This window comes from Chenopodium album, chromosome 9 (assembly GCF_948465745.1).
Source record: "Chenopodium album chromosome 9, dcCheAlbu1.1, whole genome shotgun sequence".
Classification (NCBI taxonomy): Eukaryota; Viridiplantae; Streptophyta; class Magnoliopsida; order Caryophyllales; family Amaranthaceae; genus Chenopodium; species Chenopodium album.
The window spans coordinates 42,844,475-42,865,721 of NC_137842.1; the positions used below are offsets into that span (position 1 = coordinate 42,844,475).

A 21,247-nucleotide genomic window follows, 5' to 3' on the forward strand; every position below is an offset into this window, starting at 1 on the left:
GGGAAGCATGATATGCTCATGATTAAAAAGGGCAAGCCGTTCAAATTTTCGGGCAAGAAGAAGAAAGGCTTTAAGGGGAAAGGTAAGAAGAAAACTTTTCCGCCTAAGTCTAAATCTACCAAGGATAAGAAGGTAGCGTCTTCTAAATCTGATTCCGAATGTTTCTACTGTAAGAAGAAGGGACATTGGAAGAGAGATTGCCTCAAGTTCAAGGAAGATAAGAAGAACGGAACCGTTGCTTCTGAATCAGGTATATTCGTTATAGACTTTAACTTCACTAGCTTAACATCATGGGTATTAGATACTGGATGTGGCTCACACCTTTGTTCCAATTCTCAGGGACTAAGGAACGCTAGAAGGCTAGAGAAGGGAGAGATTGAACTCCGGGTCGGCAATGGAGCCAGAATTGGTGCCATATCCGTAGGAACTCTCAGTTTGTCTTTGCCCACCGGGCTAGTTTTGGAACTCGATAATGTTTATTATGTTCCTAACATTACCAAAAACATTATTTCAATTTCGGCGTTGGACGCCAAAGGTTTTGAATTTCGAGTAAAGGACAAAGAATGTTCGTTTTATCTCGATAATGTTTTATATGGTATTGCACATTCTGAAAATGGACTTTATGTGCTTTCTTTAGACAAACAAGTTTATAATGTGAATAATGATACCAAAAGAGCTAAGACCATAGAGTCAAATCAGACTTACTTGTGGCATTGTCGTCTTGGCCACATCAACATCAAACGCATCAAGAAACTTCTACAAGAAGGTGTTCTTGACTCTTTCGATTTAGAATCGTTTGAGAATTGCGAGGGATGTCTATTAGGCAAGATGATTAAACAGCCATTCTCCAAGTTGGGAGAAAGGGCAAGTGACTTATTGGGTCTTATACATACCGATGTATGTGGACCAATGAGCTCAACCACAAGAAATGGACATCGATATTTCATCCCTTTCACAGACGACTATAGTAGATATGGCTATGTCTACCTCATGTCGCATAAATATGAATCATTTGAAAAGTTCAAAGAATTTCAGAGTGAAGTTGAAAATCAGCTTGGCAAGAAAATCAAAGCCCTTCGATCGGATCGAGGTGGTGAATACTTGAGCCAAGAATTCGATGACCATCTGAAAGAAAAGGGTATACTTTCAGAATTGACACCTCCAGGAACTCCACAATGGAACGGAGTATCCGAAAGGAGAAATCGAACCTTGTTAGACATGGTACGATCAACAATGGGTCTTAGTGATCTTCCTATCTCTTTCTGGGGACACGCACTTCTAACTGTGGCACTAACACTGAACCGTGCTCCATCAAAAGCTGTAGAAAAGACTCCATATGAATTATGGACGAAGAAACCTCCCAGGTTATCCTTTCTAAAGATATGGGGATGCGAAGCATATGTCAAGAAATTGATTTCTGACAAACTTCATCCCAAATCTGACAAGGTTTACTTTGTGGGCTACCCAAAAGAAACCAAAGGGTATTACTTCTACAACAAATCGGAGAACAAAGTGTTTGTTGCTCGCGATGGTGTCTTTTTGGAGAAGGAGCACCTTTCCAAAATGACAAGTGGGAGGAAAATCGAACTCGACAAAGTTCGTGAGGATGAGCAACAAAATCATAATGACAGTCAAAGTGCTCAAACAGCATCTGTTGACGCAGGTCAAAATGATCAAAATGTGCAAAGTCGAACCGACAATGCAAATGCTCAATCCATTACCCTACGTAGGTCTCAGAGGCCAAGATCTCAACCTGATAGATATCTTGGTTTAGTATTAACCGAGAATCAGGACATCCTGATTATGGATGGAGATGAACCGACAACCTACAAGCAAGCGATGGCAAGCACCGACTCTGCTAAATGGCAAGAGGCCATGAGATCTGAAATGGATTCCATGTTTGAAAATCAAGTATGGGACTTGGTTGACTTACCCGAAGGTTATACACCTATTGGATGTAAGTGGATTTTCAAGTTAAAAACCGACAAAGATGGAAATGTATTCATTTACAAAGCTAGATTGGTGGCAAAAGGTTACAGACAAGTTCATGGTATTGATTACGATGAAACCTTTTCACCAGTCGCAATGCTTAAATCCGTTCGGATCCTCCTAGCGATTGCTGCATATTACAATTATGAAATATGGCAGATGGACGTCAAAACCGCCTTCCTTAATGGTTATTTGGAAGAAACTGTGTATATGACACAACCTGAAGGTTTTGTCGACCAAAACAATGCTAGAAAAGTTTGTAAGCTTAAGAAGTCCATTTATGGACTAAAGCAAGCAAGCAGAAGTTGGAATCTGCGATTCGATGAAGCCATCAGTAAGTTTGGTTTTATCAAGAATCCAGATGAATCTTGTGTTTACAAGAAGGTTAGTGGGAGTGACATCGCCTTCCTAGTCTTATATGTCGATGACATATTGCTCATTGGAAACAGCATTCCGTTGTTAGAGTCTGTAAAGGCCTGGCTTGGAAAGTGCTTCTCAATGAAAGACTTGGGAGAGGCTCAGTACATACTAGGCATCAAGATCTATAGGGATAGATCGAAAAGGATGATTGGATTGAGTCAGAGTACTTATATTGATAAGGTACTTGCTCGATTTGGCATGGAGGAGGCCAAGAGAGGTCACCTGCCAATGTCACATGGCATAACCCTAAGCAAGAAGCAGTGTCCACAGACACCTGATGAGCGGGTAAGAATGAATCAGATTCCATATGCTTCGCTTATTGGATCGATCATGTATGCCATGATATGTACTAGGCCAGATGTATCGTATGCCTTGAGTGCTACGAGCCGTTACCAATCAGACCCAGGAGAGGTGCATTGGATTGCGGCCAAAAATATCCTAAAGTACCTGAAAAGGAACAAGGATAAATTCCTGGTGTATGGTGGTGCAGAGGATTTAGTTGTGGAAGGTTATACCGACACAAGCTTCCAGACAGACAGAGACGATTTCAAATCGCAATCTGGATATGTGTTATGTCTAAATGGAGGGGCGTTTAGTTGGAAGAGCGCAAAGCAGAGTACAACTGCAGATTCTACAACTGAAGCCGAATACTTAGCAGCTGCTGAAGCAGCTAAGGAGGTTGTTTGGATTCGTAAGTTCGTTGGTGAACTTGATGTCGTACCCTCTATAAAGGGTCCAATAGCCCTCTATTGTGACAACAATGGAGCTATTGCTCAGGCCAGAGAGCCTAGGGAACATCAGAAGGTCAAACATGTCAAGCGGCGATTTCACATGATTCGAGAATGGAAATCAGAGGGTGAATTCAGAATTTGCAAAGTTGGAACGGATGACAATGTAGCCGATCCACTTACTAAACCTTTGCCTCAAGTGAAGCACAACAAGCACGTTGAGGCAATGGGAATCAAGCATGTAGGAGACTGGCTTTGATTTCCTTGTTTAGTGTTTTAGTTAATTTTGAGAAAAATTAATGTAAGACGCTAAGGAAAACCATTCAAGTTTTGGAGTAATATAAAATTTCATGCAATATTTTATTACTCCGTTATGCTATTTAATTGTGGTTTAGGATTAAATAATGAGTCCGTTCGATTATGAGAATATTCAAAATAGGGTATCAAGACCAGTCTTGGTAAGGAAACACCTATTAAGTGAACATTGAATATTATAATCGAAAATTATCCCTATTCAAGGTCATTTAAACGATGGAAGATTAATGACCGATTGAGATTAGTGTGTAGTTTGATTTATAGCACCGTTTCATGTGCTACAAGGACATGATTGTCATAAATCATTTGCACAGGTATTGGTTTAGAACCATACTGGATCGACCTATGAGAATACTTTAAGAAATTAAAAAAATTTGTCATAAGTATACTTCTCATTATGGCTATCGGAACCTATTTCCTCGACCATGAGTATTGTGAGTTCTCTTGTTTGAGTACTAGTTCGCTTTGATGTTGTCAAACGTCTGCCGTAATAGGGGATTATAACGGCAACACTCGGGCGACTAGGTCCTCTCAGTAAGAGGAGCTACATTACAAGACTAGGAATGTCCCCCTACTAAAATAGGGAAGATGTCTTTGTTGTATACAAGGCCTCTCGTAGAGCGAGACTGTAAAATGCATGGCCGTGCTCGGATGGATTTTAGAAATCATCTGTTTATTGACAGTCGGACTCGGAATCGGGAAACACTTCTGGACGTAATAAGGATGACAAAATAAATCTTACCTTATAGTTCATGAAGAGACATTAAGCGACATAGGAAAAAGGTTGTACACAAAATGCGCACTTGTCCGGAAGGACAAGTGGGAGATTGAAAGGAATGGTGTCCTTCGAACAAGTGTACTATTCCGTTAGTGGGTTCAGAGTTATTAGAAAGCTAATATATTCAGTGAGGTCAAGTGATCGAAATGCCTGGGTGGAGGCCGCTTCCGATCAGTAATATTAATGAATAATTAATATTACAGCTTAATCTTGACTGAACCCTTCGGGTCACACCCAAGAATTCAACAAACCGAACCGACAAATTAATTCGGAAGGAATTAATGAGTCGACCGAGTAATATTTATTTAGACGTCGGAAATTCGAGCTTAGAGCGTCGAAACCGAGCGTCGGAAGTCGAGTCGAAAAATAGTGAAAGACGAGACGAGAAATAGTAATAAATCAACAAAAGATCAAAATACCTCTAGCATCGGAATGCCCAAGCAAACCGAGTGCTAAGGGCGTATGGCCTAGCATGGTGGCTAGCATGCGCACCAAGCCGAGCCTAGGCTGGCTGGTGCGTGCTAGCGCACCCATGCTAGCATCGCAAGGCTAGGCGCTGCCTAGTGCGTGCTAGCATGCTAGGCACAGCCTTGTGCGCGCAATGGCTAGCAAGCCATGCCGCAACAAGCTGCAGCAGCTAGCACGCTAGGCGCGCCAGCTCGCCACAGCTAGCAGCAGCATGGCTAGGCCATTGCTTGCTGCCTAGCAGCGCTGGCCAAGGCACAAGGCCAGCAGCAGCCCGCACAAGCATGCTGGGCTTGCTGGCCAGCAGCGCCTGGCAGCCCACATGCGAGTGTTGGGCCTGCTGGGCTTGCTGGGCGTGGCTGCCACGGACAACAGCACATGGCAGCCCACCTTGGCTGCCTTGGTGCCCAAGGGTGGGTGCCATGTGGCTTGTGGTCCTTGAGTGTGTGTGGAGTGAGGTGGCCGGTTATGGGAGAGGGAGTGGGGAGCAAGTTTGGTCCCCCCCTTCTCCAAGTGGTCCTCACCTAACCACTCACATGAGCTTGCCACTTATTGATTTTTTACTAGCTTGATTATTAATTTTATTTTAGCTTTAAAATAAAATGGAAAAATCATACTATCCCACATTGATGGGAGAGTAAATGATACTCCCATCATTTCCTATAAATACCCAAGTATGGGCATTGGGAATGATGCTTGAGTAAGAGTTGAAAAAGGCATCACAATTAGTGAAAACCTTTGAACTCAATATAATTACTCGGGTTTTATTGGTCGGGTCTTGCTAACCCCAAGACATTGGACCTAGTCGGTTTTGTTGGTGCGGGTGGACTTCGTTGGAGGTCTCCGTGTGAGCGGGACTTGAAGCTTTCAAGTAAGAGCTTATTTTGGAGTGAAGCACGCGTCAAAGGTAATTAGCTTATCTTAATCTTGTGATTAATTTAATTATGTTTATGGTTTTATTTATTGCGAGTGCGGTCTTGTTTTTGGGTTTGTTTCCGCGGTGAGTCAGACTCACCAAACCCCAACACACCTCAAGATATTCCTCCTGGGCATGTCATTGTTCACTGCCTTTTTAACTTTACTGCCTTTTTGGCAAGTGATTATATTGCTAACTACTAAGCGGTTTTGTTATTTAATTATAATCAATGCTTCACGATATTTTTTGAGAAAAAAAAGTGGGGATGGGGATCAAGAATTTTCATTCTAAATTTTGTAATTTTTGTCTCCTTTTGTTAATTTCATCGACCTGATCTTGTATAATGTAGTGCAACCTTAATATTTAAGATGGAGGCCTAGAGTTGGTAGCCTTCCGACCACACAAAGGTATGAGTGTTGGTGGTGCTGCAGATGAGAGGGCAAAGGAAAATAGGTACTTTTTTTGGCCTTTCATAACCGTCTTTCAGAAAAGCAGAGAGTAGATTATATCTTTGCTTTTCTGTGTCACTTTGCTACAATAATAGGAAGCATATGAATGATCAACTTAGTAGCATGTGGATTGGATAGTTACAACTTACAGGCATTTGATACTCAAGATATTATAGATTATTTATTTGTTTGTGTGATTTGAGTTGGAGGATGAGAATAATTGGTCCGCGTTAATCAAATGATTAACGTGGTATGGAATGATGTGAATTAAAACAGGTTTATTTTGAAGTCATACCCTATTGGAGGGAATTCTTCAATTTACAAAGGAGACTCTGTCGAAATTTTTACTAATAATTGCTTACATAAATTATTTTAATGTAAGTGTTGCATATTTTTTTTTTACTTTTTTTTAAATTTTTTTTAACTTTTTTTTTTATTTTTTTTTAAATGTTTTTAGTCTTTTAAGTTTTAACATTTTATATCATAGTTACTGTAAACGTCATTCGAAGTGCGCCTACGTTAGAAGCATGTGTGAATATGCTTGGCACTCATAGGAAGTGGGTATTGACATAATACGATTAGGGACAAGGAAAGTAGGGAGCCGCCAACAAGTTTTTTAAGGAACTTGTAAACCGTTCACGGATCATAAAAGGCAACCACGAATAAGGGACAACGATAGGCAACAACGATGACCCGTGAAGGTTACACCCCATTCATTATACATGAGATTACTAACTCCATATGGTTCAAAACCACGAAAGGAGGATCGGGGATGATGGTACGAAGTGAGTCATGGAGTCACATTCGCCCGTATTGGCCTCTACTCGATTCTTATAGTGAAAAGCATTCCTGCGATCTCAAAGGCATACAAACAAAGATTCAACTTTCTCCAAACTATTATTATGCTAAATTGGCTGAATATTAATGCAACACATAATTCTAAAATATCGTGATCACTTGATTTAATAACAAGATTAAAAAGGAACCTAAACCGGTCGTCCAAATTATCTTATTAGGCGTGATTTTCAATTACATATTCCCTTTAAACATGCAATATGGTGATCATAAATAATAATAGAATAAACATCAATATTGGAAGCAATTTAACAATAATAGCGTTAGTCAAATTAAATATAAAATAACCTAATCATGATACTAGCAATAAGAAAATAAAATAAGAGTAATTAAGTGATTAATTACTCACTTTCCGCGTTTCCTTGAAATTGCTACATCATGAATAAATTGTTAGTAACTTCAATAAAAAAAATCAAATGGAAATTAAATTAAATAAATGTAGATTTGATTTGGTCCAAACCCTTAGTTATTTGTACCTTTCACACCTTGGTTTAAGGACGGAACCTCGGGTGTCGTATGAACTCCTTGGAGTGCTTAAGGGAAGTATTTTGAGAGAATAGGGTGGCTAGTATTTAGGCTAAAGAGGGAGAAGAGAATTATTTTGATGATCAATCTTGTTGATCATTGAAAAAGGGGTGATATGACCTCTATTTATAGAGAAAAAAGAAGGGTCGAAAAAACAAGATAAGACCCGAATTAAATAGGAATAAAACTCGATAGACAACAGTTTTTACGGTTTTTGTTTTTATCATACATTTTGATCCAGAAATCGGAATAAGATAAATAAGATATATTTGGAAAGCTCTTGAAGTCTAATTTCTAAACCAATTAGAATCAGGTTAAAATATTTTATAGAATAAAAAATATGTCCGAAATAGTGAGATGGTGTCAGTTTTGGATAGAGTTTGACATTTTATTCATATCTTTTCCGTTATAGCTCGGAATTGATATTATAATATATCATTGGAAATATAATTTCAAGGGCTATCCAACCATATAAACTTTGGATAAAAACTATGAGGCACGAAAATCATATCTGTCTATCTTTGAATGTCTTTCAATTCGAATAGAAATAGGATTTTCAAAAAGAAAAGTTTTATTCAATTTCAAACTCTTTAATCTTATCTTTTCAAAACGGATAATTAGGATATTTTAGAAACTTATAGAAGTTTCTAATTAATCCTAATTGGTTTAGGAATTGGATTAAATCATTTGGACCCTCCACATGATCATTGGGTCGTAGGTAAGGTGGGCTTTGGTTCGGTTTAGGCTCAGTTTAATATTTTGGCCATACCTTATTCGTTATAACTCGGATTTGAGCTTATAATATATCGTTGGAAAGCTCTTTTAAAGACCCATCCAACTATTAAATCATTGGACCCAGGTTATGGACCAAAATAAACTGGAATAAACGTTTTTATAAAAAGGACACGAAATAAATGATTTTAAAGGACACGAAATGAATTATTTTGGGTTTAAAGGCACGAAAAGAGGAAAATAAGTTATGGTTTGGGGAAATGGGATAACAGTTGGGTTGGTTTTATGAAATGGAAATATGAATTTAAGCACTCCAAGATTAAATACTCAACCCGACCAATAATGGCGGTGAAAGGTTGTTCATCATCGGGTTTGGTTTTGGGGAGACGTTTTTAGGTGTCTACAGAAGCCCCCACTTTGACTGAGTTTGTAGAAATGTCAGTTTTGAAAACGATAGTCAAAGTAGTCGATAGGGACGGAGAATGATTTAAGACGTTCTGCGATCCTAAATCACTCTGTATATGCCGATACCTGCAGAAAAATGTTAATTCCACAGATAACAGAGTAAAAGGATAGAATACATATCTGGCGCCAGTGTATCGGTGACAAATGAGTTTGGTATTTTCCTATGCTTGAAGGAATCCACCGGATGACGTTTGTTGAAATGCTTTCCATGCTTGAGGAAAGCCGACAGATGAGTTTGGTAGCTTTCTAAGCCTGAAGAAACCTACCAGATGACACTTTCCATGCTTGAGGAAAGTCGACATATGATTTTGGCGTTTTTCTATGCTTGAAGAAATCCACCGATAATGCTTTCCATGCTTGAGGAAAGCCGACAAAGGAATTTGGCAGTTTTCTATGCTTGAAGAAATCCACCGGATAATACTTTCCATGCTTGAGGAAAGTCGACAGATGATGAGATTGCAAGTCACTGTGTATCGAGAACCTTGCGTCATGAAATGATGGTGGTTTGATTGTCCCTGAACGTGGGCTGTAGTTGGTTCACTTGTCCCCGAACGTGGGCTGTAGATGGTCCGCTTGTCCCCGGATGTGGGCTGTAGTTAGTTCGCTTGTCCCCGAACGTGGCATGTAAATGGTTCTCTTGTCCTCGAACGTGGGCTGTAGATGGTCCGCTTGTCCCCAGACATGGGCTGTAGATGGTCCACTTGTCCCCGGACGTGGGCTGTAGATGGTCCGCTTGTCCCCGGACGTGGGTTGTAGTTGGTCCGCTTGTCCCCGGACGTGGGCTGTAAATGGTCCGCTTGTCCCCGGACATGGGCTGTAGATGGTCCGCTTGTCCCCGGACGTGGGCTGTAATTGAGACCTGCAAAATAAAATCTGCCAGGGGACTCGTATAGACTATGATTGACTTGACCAACTGACTTGACCAAGTTTGACTTGACACGACATGATATGACATGAGTATGACTTGTGATTGTGTGTGTATAGTTTGAGTGTGTGTGCAGACACAAGCAACCGAAAATGCAAAAGCAAAAATTTTCCAACATTTTTGTCATGAGACGAGTGGAGGGTGCCGAATTTCTCCCGAAAAAGAAAGACGTGAAAAATGAAATTTTATTTTCGAACTTCCCTCGATAAAAATTTTGAAAAAGTTTTTGAACTTCCCCAAAATAAAATAACGAAAAAGGGAAGAAGTTTTGAACTTCCTCCTTGAGCAAGACGAAATGAATCGTATGAATTGCTTGTCCTAAAAATAATGTATGCATGATGCATGTTCTTAGGCCAGGAGGCTAAGGACAATTACATCATGTGACACGATAGATGAATGAACTTAAGTCATGGAGCTAAGCATCATATATGGTGTAAAGAAGCGATCTTGAACGTCACTTAGGTCTAGAAGCTAAGCACGTATATAGATGAAATGATTGATGAGTAGTGCATAATGAATGTTTCTTAGGTCAAGGAGCTAAGAACGATATGCTTTGTATGATTACAAATCATTGATATATAAATGTTGCTCAGCACATTATGCGATGCACGAAACAATGAATATTGCTCAGGTAAGGAAGCTAAGCAAGTATACAACGTTTCTTCTGATGAATGTTGTCTTGAAAGATGATGAAGCATGCGCGATAGGGAAACAAGATTTCATGATAAAGGGTTCCTAAGGGAAATATGATATGGATATGTATGTGTGAAAGAAGTGTGTGAAAGTGATACTAAGGTGAGGCTGCAAAGGTTATGGTGATGGAAATATATGTGAAGAGTCAAAGATGATGACTTTTTAGGCTAGGTAGGATAAATGATGTGGGTTCAAGCCCCTAAGTCTAGCTCTAGATGGGTAGGGGTAAGCATTGGATATTCTTTGACTCGATCATGCATGGATATGAATATGAATGTGGTCGCACCCTGATGTGAGGTTGCCTACGTATTCGTTAGGAATCAGGCCGAACGTAGCTCTAACCGAACTTTGCACAAGTGTGTGCACACCTCAAAGAGGTCTTTCAAGGGTTGTAATGTGGTTAAGCTGAAGGTTTAAAGAAGAAAGGGGTAAAAGGCTCAAGACCCGAGAGAAGCCCCCAAGATATGCAATTATGTATTAGACTTTGCAAGTTTTATTTTTCATATATAATATATATATATATATATATATATATATATATATATATATATATATATATATATATATATATATATATATATATATATATATATATATATATATATATATATATATATTTTTATTTTTTTGAATTTTTTTTTGTTTTTTCCATCTATGTAGGCAATCTCAGATCATGCGGTCCATCACTCACTTAGCATTCATGTTTCTCAGGCACGGTACCAAGCACTCGATGAGAGACGCAATTTGAGACATGTTCATATCAAAGACATTGGAACACTTGCCATTAGACATTGTTTTTTTTATTTACTTATTCTTTTCCCTTTTTTTTTTTTAATTTGAACTTGCTTTCTGACTGTTACACAAATTGCTCACCTTCCCATCCCAGGGTTAAGTGAATGTGGGTTGAATAAATAAGGTCAATCGTTAGACGAGGCTCAAAGTGGTTGACGAAGAAATGAGTATGTTATTGAGCTGTTAATAGGGAATGACAGGGTTTCAAAGGTGCCTCAAGTCATTGGTGTACCTTGTGTTTAGTTCGGTAATTGTTTTTTTTTTTTTTTTTTTTTTTTTTTTGCGAATCCACCGTGTCACGGTGGAAATTTGCCGTGACACGGTAGAGTTTCCCATGGCGCGGTAAACATTCCCGTGCCACGGTGGATGCTGACGTGGCACGGGAATTTTTTTTTTGGAAATCCACCGTGTCACGGTGAAAATTTGCCGTGACACGGTAGAGTTTCCCGTGGCGCGACAGACTTTTTTTTTTTTTTTTTTTTTTTTTTTTTTTGCTGCGGGTCCATCGCGCCACGGTGGACAGTCCCGTGTCGCGACAACCCTTCCCCTTTTTTTTGCTAATTACTAAGTGAGTACGGTCCATTGGCAATCGTTAATCATAAAATAATCCACCATAGACAAAGAAAGATCGTTAAGGTTAGGATCAAAAGGACCAAACATAAAACACGTAGGCACAATGATGCAAAGAATAGTTCGCAACCTAAGGGCAAGTTCTATGTTCGACTATGGTCAAGTTTATTTGGTGTCAATAGGGTACCATGGTTAAGAGTTTGGACGCGTTAGCAAGACAACCTCTCTTGAGGGTGTATGCCAACGGGCGGCTCCGCGAGTTCGTGATGAAATCGAACTCGACTCCATGGTTTGGGTGGATTTAATAACTCGGATGAACCCTTATTGCCATGAGCGTTTTTGGGTTGATAGAGCTTAAATCCCCCAGGGCTAAGACGTATGTAGAACACACACGTTTTTTCAGAAAAATCGAAGGAAGTTGACTGTGAGAAGAGAAAATAAGCCACATGACTGATTTTAAGACTGTCGTGACACGACAAATATTCCCGTGCCTCGGCACGGCACACCGTCAGACGGTGCATTGTACCTTGACACGGCAGATTTTGCCGTGGCACGGCAGTCAGAAAATCTGACTGGTGCCTTGTTTTCCTTCGTACGCAATCAAGTTATTCAATTTTTTTCTACGGGACAGACCTAAATGCGATGTTTAAACGTCTATGCTGATGCAAAAATGCCAAATTAATCACAGGAATATTTTTCAAGAATCTTTCAAGTCTCATCCACTCATCTTAATTAAATACCGATCACTCAAATCGATAAATAACAAGAAATCGTCCCCAGTGGAGTCGCCAAATTGTAGGCGTCGTTCGAAGTGCGCCTACGTTAGAAGCATGTGTGAATATGCTTGGCACTCATAGGAAGTGGGTATTGACATAATACGATTAGGGACAAGGAAAGTAGGGAGCCGCCAACAAGTTTTTTAAGGAACTTGTAAACCGTTCACGGATCATAAAAGGCAACCACGAATAAGGGACAACGATATGCAACAACGATGACCCGTGAACGTTACACCCCATTCATAATCCATGAGATTACTAACTTCATATAGTTCGGAACCACGAAAGGAGGATCGGGGATGATGGTACGAAGTGAGTCATGGAGTCACATTCGCCCGTATTGGCCTCTACTCGATTCTTATAGTGAAAAGCATTCTTGCGATCTCAAAGGCATACAAACAAAGATTCAATTTGCTCCAAACTATTATTATGCTAAATTGGTTGAATATTAATGCAACACATAATTCTAAAATATCGTGATCCCTTGATTTAATAACAAGATTAAAAAGGAACCTAAACCGGTCGTCCAAATTATCTTATTAGGCGTGATTTTCAATTACATATTCCCTTTAAACATGCAATATGGTGATCATAAATAATAATGGAATAAACATCAATATTGGAAGCAATTTAACAATAATAGCGTTAGTCAAATTAAATATAAAATAACCTAATCATGATACTAGCAATAAGAAAATAAAATAAGAGTTATTAAGTGATTAATTACTCACTTTCCGCGTTTCCTTGAAATTGCTACATCATGAATAAATTGTTAGTAACTTCAATAAAAAAAAAATCAAATGGAAATTAAATTTAATAAATGTAGATTTGATTTGGTCCCAACCCTTAGTTATTTGTACCTTTCACACCTTGGTTTAAGGACGGAACCTCGGGTGTCGTATAAACTCCTTAGAGTGCTTAAGGGAAGTATTTTGAGAGAATAGGGTGGCTAGTATTTAGGCTAAAGAGGGAGAAGAGAATTATTTTGATGATCAATCTTGTTGATCATTGAAAAAGGGGTGATATGACCTCTATTTATAGAGAAAAAAGAAGGGTCGAAAAAACAAGATAAGATCCGAATTAAATCGGAATAAAACTCGATAGACAACAGTTTTTACGGTTTTTGTTTTTATCATACATTTTGATCCAGAAATCGGAATAAGATAAATAAGATATATTTGGAAAGCTCTTGAATTCTAATGTCTAAACCAATTGGAATCAGATTAAAATATTTTATAGAATAAAAAATATGTCCGAAATAGTGAGACGGTGTCAGTTTTGGATAGAGTTTGACATTTTATTCATATCTTTTCCGTTATAGCTCGGAATTGATATTATAATATATCATTGGAAATATAATTTCAAGGGCTATCCAACCATATAAAATTTGGATAAAAAATATGAGGCACGAAAATCATATCTGTCTATCTTTGAATGTCTTTCAATTCGGATAGAAATAGGATTTTCAAAAAGAAAAGTTTTATTCAATTTCAAACTCTTTAATCTTATCTTTTCAAAACGGATAATTAGGATATTTTAGAAACTTATAGAAGTTTCTAATTAATCCTAATTGGTTTAGGAATTGGATTAAATCATTTGGACCCTTCACATGATCATTGGGTCGTAGGTAAGGTGGGCTTAGGTTCGGTTTGGGCTCAGTTTAATATTTTGGCCATAGCTTATTCGTTATAACTCGGATTTGGGCTTATAATATATCGTTGGAAAGATCTTTTAAAGCCCCATCCAACTATTAAATCATTGGACCCAGGTTATGGACCAAAATAAACTGGAATAAACGTTTTTATAAAAAGGACACGAAATGAATGATTTTAAAGGACACGAAATGAATTATTTTGGGTTTAAGGGCACGAAAAGAGGAAAATAAGTTATGGTTTGGGGAAATGGGCTAGCAGTTGGGTTGGTTTTATGAAATGGAAATATGAATTTAAGCACTCCAAGATTAAATAGTCAACCCGACCAATAATGGCGGTGAAAGGTTGTTCATCATCGGGTTGGTTTTGGGGAGACATTTTAGGTGTCTACAGTTACTAATACATATCTTAATGCAGGGAGAATATATGGAAAAACTTGAGGAATAATGAAACCACGACAAAGTCTATTTGGAGGTTGCAGGTGGGCAAAAGAAAGGAAAAATTTATGGTTTAGGGAGTGCTTCACAAATGTACTACAAGAGCGATCCTACTTCTCAACTTACTGCATCATCTTCAACTTCTTCCATGATTTCTCAACTAAGCTCTCAAGTTGAAGAATTAAAGAAGATGACGGAAGAAAACCTTAACAAGGTAGAAGAAAGCCAAAAAAAATAGCGACAAAGAGCTTAAAATATGCTAATTAATTTTTTGAATCACGAGATCGAAAAAGCAACATGAAAGAAGGAAAAATTAGCTATGCAAAAAAAAAAAAAATGCAGGAAACGACATCACTTGTCCAACAACGCTACCGTCCTTTTAAGCCTCCTACGTCTACAATCACCCGCTCTCGTGATTCAACTAAGTGATTTTTATTTTCTTGGTGGTAATTTTGTGAACAACTGGTCTTTTATATTGTCATTAGTTCTTATTTGAAGTAGCTTTCTTTATATGAGAGGTGATTTTTGAAACAATTAGTTTTATGAGTTAAATATTGTTTTTTAATACATTGATACAAAATTGATTATATTTTGGATATTTGAATAAAATTAACATTTTGGTTATTGAATTTATGCATGGGTACCTTTTTTTGTGATTGATTTTGGTCGTCGCTAAATTATGGTCTCCAAATATTGATAATCAGTCACAGAAATTTAGCAACTGCAAATTTGGTTTAGAGACTAATTGGTTAGTTGCAAAATAATTAGTCTCAATAGTCACTAATCAGTCGCAAATAATTGGTTTGTAGTCGCAAAAGTTTGGTCTCGTAAGTAGTTGCTAATCCGTCGCGAAAAAAATTAGTCTCAGCAGTTGTAAATCCGTCGCACTAAAACTAGTCTCCGTAGTCGCAAAGGTTTAGTCTCGTAGTCGCAAAAATTTGGTCTTGTAGTCGCTAATCCGTCGCAAAAGTAGTCTTAAAACATTGGTCTCCGTAGTTGCTAATCCGTCGCAAATATTTTACGACGGACAATGATTTAGTTGCTAAAATTTGAAAGTTAGTCGCTAAATGACAGTTGCAAAGGCGTTGCAAATCCGTCGCTAAATTTACGACTGTTGAAAAATTAGTCGTAACAATGGATTTGCGATAAGGTCTTTGGCAACTAACCAAAGTAGTTGCAAATCTGTCGCAAATCCACTTTTGCGACGGATTTGCGACTACTTTGGCCGTCGCTAATTACCCTTTTTCTTGTAGTGATTCAATCAACAATAATTATTCAAACAATCAAACATACCAATTTAACTCTTGAATAATTAGTGACTACATAATATTTAATGTTGAACCCTTTTTAAATCTACCTCGGTGCCAATGACACCTTAAACGCATAAAGCGCCACAAATCCTATCCCTCGATGTTAAAAACACCTTAAGTGCACTAAGGCACCAACATATAATTTATTCATCGTGTACTTAGACACTTACATAGCTCATTTCCCATGCTTAAAGCATCAATAAAAATTATATGAACCATAATAAAATTCCCTTTTAATATTCCAAACCAAATTAAACATTTAGTTTAATTAAACATGCTCTCTAACATGCCATAAATAAAAGTGTGGTTCATAAACAATATTCCATACTATAATTTTCCATCCATTCATCACAAATAAATCACGCTTCATAATTACTACAAAATGAGTGTTTTTTTGACGCTGGGGCCTCGACGCTAGGTAAGGGGAGTTAGCAGAAGAATTTAGTATCCGCATTTTTCGACGCTTTTAGGTGACGAAAGCAATTTTCGTCGCTAGAAAGCGTCGAGAAGACAAGCACATGTCAAGCACGTGAATTGTTAGTACCTCACAACTAAGCCCACGTTTCAATTTTAAGCGGAAAATAAACCAAAAAAAAAAAAAAATTCAGACTACTTAGTTCTCAACCCTAACTTTCCCGCCCTCTTTGTGAGATTTATGGAATCTTAATCTAGATCTTAATTCTTCCTGCAATTCCCCTAATGCTTGATAAAATTTCTCTACTTGATTTTGTCACTCTCTATGCCGCTGTTGTTTCAAAGGTACATCTTTCATTTTCGATTGAATATGAATTTCGCTTTTGATTGAAGTCTATTAAATCGTTTTAGCAACCTAATTTCAACAATATTACAAAATTATTATCAGATATTGTTTGATTTATGAATAACAGAGATTATAGGGATTTATTATATATTGTTATGCTTCATTTTGCGATGAATCTAGGTAAATATTCGTTTATAAGAAATAATATTGTCGATTTCATGTGCGAATTTAAAAGAAGTTTATACACAATCGATTAAATTGAAAATTTTGAAGTATTTTCCAGAGAAAAGTTGAGATTTTGAGAAACGTTCCTTTTTACTGTATTTAATTGGTTGTTTGATATATTTTTGTTTATTTTTTAGTTACTTTATTTTAATCAAATTCAATTCATCTTTGGCTGTAGCTTTTACCAAGCAAATGTTACTTGTAATTTTATCAACTCTCATATGATTTTTCAATTAAATAATTAATTCCTTCTCTAGATCTATGCAACAAATACAATGTTAAAGTTCTTTTGGTTTGCTTTCTTTCATTATTTTTTTTCAGGATGTATAAGGGACTGTGATTAAGAGGATGTGAAGGAGTTTATTCTCAACTTGATGCTTTTGTGCTAATTTGGTGCCTACTTGATATCTCTGTTGCTCTTGTCTTCCTGGCATAGCAACCATATTGGCAGCCTCATGGCAGGTGGCTGAGAAACGAATAGGTTGGTGATGTAGGAATGTATGTGTTGTTGCTTTTGTTATTAATTGTTGTTCTGTTTTGTTCTTTTTTTTATGTTGCTGTTGTTATTGTTTGGTGTTGCGTCTGCATGCATTGAGGTGTTTGCAAACGTGCTACTGCCTTCCCTTGTTGACTGAGCTGCCTTAGCTATCTTCATGGATGTGTATTGTTTGTGTCCTATCTCTTGTTTGTGTGTTTGTGGTTGTGATTTGTGTCCATATTTTGTTACTAGACTTGAATTAATAAAAGAAATTAAACCTTTTTGTGAATTTATAAATTACCTATACAGCTCTAGGATTTTGCTTGGATGACAATTGTTGGTCAATTTGGTTGCCTAGATGATGGCTTTTAAGCAACATCTCCTTTATTGGGTGTGGATCTTAGATGGTAGCTTTGAGTGGTGATATCTATATGTGTCTATGAGAGTATGAGGTCGTAGTTGCAATAGCCAAAAGAATTACCGCATCTAGTGAATTTGTTAGTTTTAAAATCTTTAAGGTTGGGATATTTTCTTTGGTCACTTTCTATACATTTATAACTTTTTCTGTGAGGACTCCATAACATTGTCTCTTTGTATTTTAGAAATAATTAAAGAGTTCTCAAACACATAAAAGATAACTGACTAGAGATAGTAATGCAATTCTCAATGGCTTCTCGTCTTTAGCCATTTATCATGACTTAATGAAAGATCTATGTTTAAATGAAATATCATCTTATTTTAGGCATTGTTTTAATGAAAGATCTTGTATTTCTGCAATTCCATATATATGCACAGTTTTTGTTTTTTTTGTTTATTTTTGTGTTTTTTGGTTATGTTACTCTAAACTCTTCATTACTCCTCAAATACCCATGTTGGATTCTCAATAATTGAACTTGTATAGACACTTAACATTTCATTTGGGACTTTTTTTTTTTTTTTATTATTATTATTTTTTTTATCATTGACAGTCTAGCACTTTGTCACATGAGTGATTGTAGTTAGGGCTGGCAATCAGGTCGGGTTGGTTCGGGTTCAGGTTGACCTGTTTACATAAACAGGTCAGCACCCCCCAACCTGAACCCGACCTGTTTACTTAAACGGGTCTGAAAATAAAACCCAAACCCGACCTGATAATAATCGGGTTGACCTGAACCCGACCTGTTTAACCTGGTTTTTAAAAAGTTTTTTTTTTTCTAAACCTGTTAGTTAAACTGATCGACATTGATAGGCATAACAACAGAAAATATACTCTAAAAATGCTAGAATGTAAATATAAAAATTTTATTAGATGTTTCCAACAAATAAATTCAATACATATTCGACATTGATGCCTAATAAATTTCAAAATAAAACGCTTATGAGCTTCTCCAATTCGCAGAAAGCTTGTTTCCTTATGTCTTGGTTACATCAAATCTTTATTTCAATGGTTGATTACAGCCTTGTAAGTTTTATTTCTGCTGCATGCACGAACAAAAAATAAATTAATACTAATAATTTTTATTTTTATTTTTTTTTAAAGAAAGAAAGAAAGAAATTAAAGGGTAAGATTTATATTAAATCATTTAAAAAAATTCTAAATAAACATAACCAAATCTGGCATTCTACAATTATCACACACTTAAGAAAACAATGAATTAAGAAATAAGTTCAAATCTAAATAAACCAACACTACCAAATTGATCTCATGAAAATATCCAAGTAAAGCCCATAAACAGATGGTGAAGAAAAAACAAATGAACTCATAAAAAAACCAAATAAAATTGCATAATCAGATGATGAAAAAATCGCATAACAAATGAATTTATAAACAAACGAACTTCAATTAGATTAAAAACGAGTTAAATACTGAAATTCAAGAAACAAAACGTATTAAAACAAGTAAATTACTGAAATTGAAGAAACAAACGCATAAAAATACAACAAAATTAAGTAGAGATAATGAAATTAACAAGTAAATTACCTTTCAGATGAAGATTGAAGACTCACGAACTTTGATCAGCAATTCTAATGGAAAAAATTGAAAACAAGAGAGAGAAAAGAGGAGAGAGAAAGAGACAATGAAAAGTAAATGAAAATGAAAGAGAGTGAAAGCGGCTGCGAGAGGTAAGAAAGAGTTTTAGGGTTTTTCATTTTTTGTCATTAAATATTTTGGGCTTGGCCCATATTTAAAAATTTGGTTCAAAAATAGGGCTGGTAAACAGGTTTAGGTGGGTTGGGTTCGGGTTGACCCGACCTGAAACTGACCCAATTAATTAAATAGGTTTAGGCGGGTTGGTTTCGGGTTGGGATTTCCAACCTGAACCCGACCTGTTTAAATTCAGGTTGGGTTCGGGTTGACCCAATTACATAAATGGGTTGAAAATCTTTCTCAAAACCCGTTTATTTCGGGTTGGGTTCGGGTCGGGTTGGGTCAGCTTTTGCCAGCCCTAATTGTAGTACTTAAGTTTACTCATTTTGTGGAACATAACTTGTATGTCATGCACTCATGCTTTAAGTAAATTAATGGAGAGTTGGAGACACATATGTCTTAATCCTTGTTAGTCAAGTTCATGTTAGCTCTTTTTTTTTTTTTTTTTTTTATCATCTTAAATTGTGGAGATTTGGTTTTCACTAATGATTTACTACCAAGGACTTGTTTTATGGTATAGTAGATTGGTGCAAATATGAGGAATCCGGAGAACATGGACAAAGGAAGGGCTGGAATTAAAAAACTTCATTGACATGTTTGGTTCTGATCTCATTGTCTTCATCATCATCGTCATAATTCAGTGAATGCTAACTTGACGTGTACGTTCATATGTAGTGTCTGATAAAGCCACCAATTAAAGACATAACAAGGCCAATTGACCTAAAGCTGCACATATGTGTGATAATTGACCACCAGGTAATTGAAATCTGGTAATTGAATTTGCAGGTAATTGAAATCTGGTGATTGAATTTACACATATGTGTGATTATTAATCCTATACAGCTCTAGGATTTTGCTTGGACAATGATAAGCTCACCTATTCGTGGTCAAACCAGGTATGTTTAGTGATTATTGAATTCATTTCTTTTAAGTACTTTTGGTAATCATAGTATGCATCACATATGTTGCTAATGTAATTGTGATTCAATTACCAGATTTCTGAAAAATTGACGTTGATAGAGCAATACAAACTGGATAGAGAGAGGCAACAGAAGGTACACTACAAAAGAACTAATAAACTGAACATAATCAGTATTATTATGATCGCAGTAAATTAAGTCAGAAACTTCTCTTTTGCTCTAACAGTTAGAAGAGGAGGAAGAAATAAGAAGATTAAGAAAGGAACTCGTCCCGAAAGCTCAGCCCATGCCTTACTTTGACAGGCCTTTCGTCTCCTATTCGTTGCCCCTGATGTAGGGTGCAAATTGCAAAGGTTAATTATCTTATCAGTCATGGTTAGCCAGTGGTGGAGGCTTGTCACACTGATGTTTCTGGTACAAGATTTGTGATACATAGAATGTATTTGTACTTTCTTTTATTATTCTAGCTTAGATAAAAAAAAATGTCAGAATATCTTGGTTTTTGGCACTGTATTGTACATATACCAAGTTGTACTCTTCATTAATTATGAGTAAAATTGAATTTGAGTAAAATTTTCTTTTAATTTTTTAAAAACTCTGATATGGTGTATCTTTGCTAGCTATATTAATCTCCAATGACTGAATTAAGTTTTATTTTTGCTAGAAAAATATTCTCCAAATTGGATACATTTTATAAAGAGTAGAAAAAGCGTCACTAAATTTAAAAATATGGACGGAAAAAAGCGTCGATAAAACAGAGGACATCTAATACATAAATCTAAGGACACAAAAAAGCGTCTCAATTTTGTGATAATAGACAAGAAAAAGCATCGCCAAACATGAGAAAGTGCGAGAACTATACATGTTTCGACGCTTCGTATAAAAATTTGGACAATAAAAAAGCGTCGAGAATTGCGACGCTTTTAGGCGTCCAACAAATTTCT

General features: G+C 36.8%; 2 long non-coding RNA genes across 5 annotated transcripts; one reads left to right on the top strand and one right to left on the bottom strand.

Annotated features, from left to right (window-relative positions):
• Positions 1–16,361: 16,361 nt before the first annotated feature.
• LOC145559772 (uncharacterized) lies at positions 16,362–20,803 on the top strand. Of its 4 annotated transcripts, none has more exons than XR_014092941.1 (5): positions 16,362–16,551; positions 17,099–17,258; positions 19,907–20,279; positions 20,379–20,438; positions 20,530–20,803. It is a non-coding gene; the product is annotated as an uncharacterized LOC145559772 (long non-coding RNA). The 4 variants fall into 4 exon arrangements; XR_014092942.1 differs by having other exon boundaries at positions 19,907–19,978; positions 20,059–20,279; positions 20,379–20,803; XR_014092940.1 differs by having other exon boundaries at positions 19,904–20,279; positions 20,379–20,803.
• On the bottom strand, positions 18,502–19,443 carry LOC145559773 (uncharacterized). Its single transcript, XR_014092943.1, has 2 exons — positions 19,216–19,443; positions 18,502–18,712 (listed from the first exon to the last, which is right to left on the bottom strand). It is a non-coding gene; the product is annotated as an uncharacterized LOC145559773 (long non-coding RNA).
• Positions 20,804–21,247: the final 444 nt, after the last annotated feature.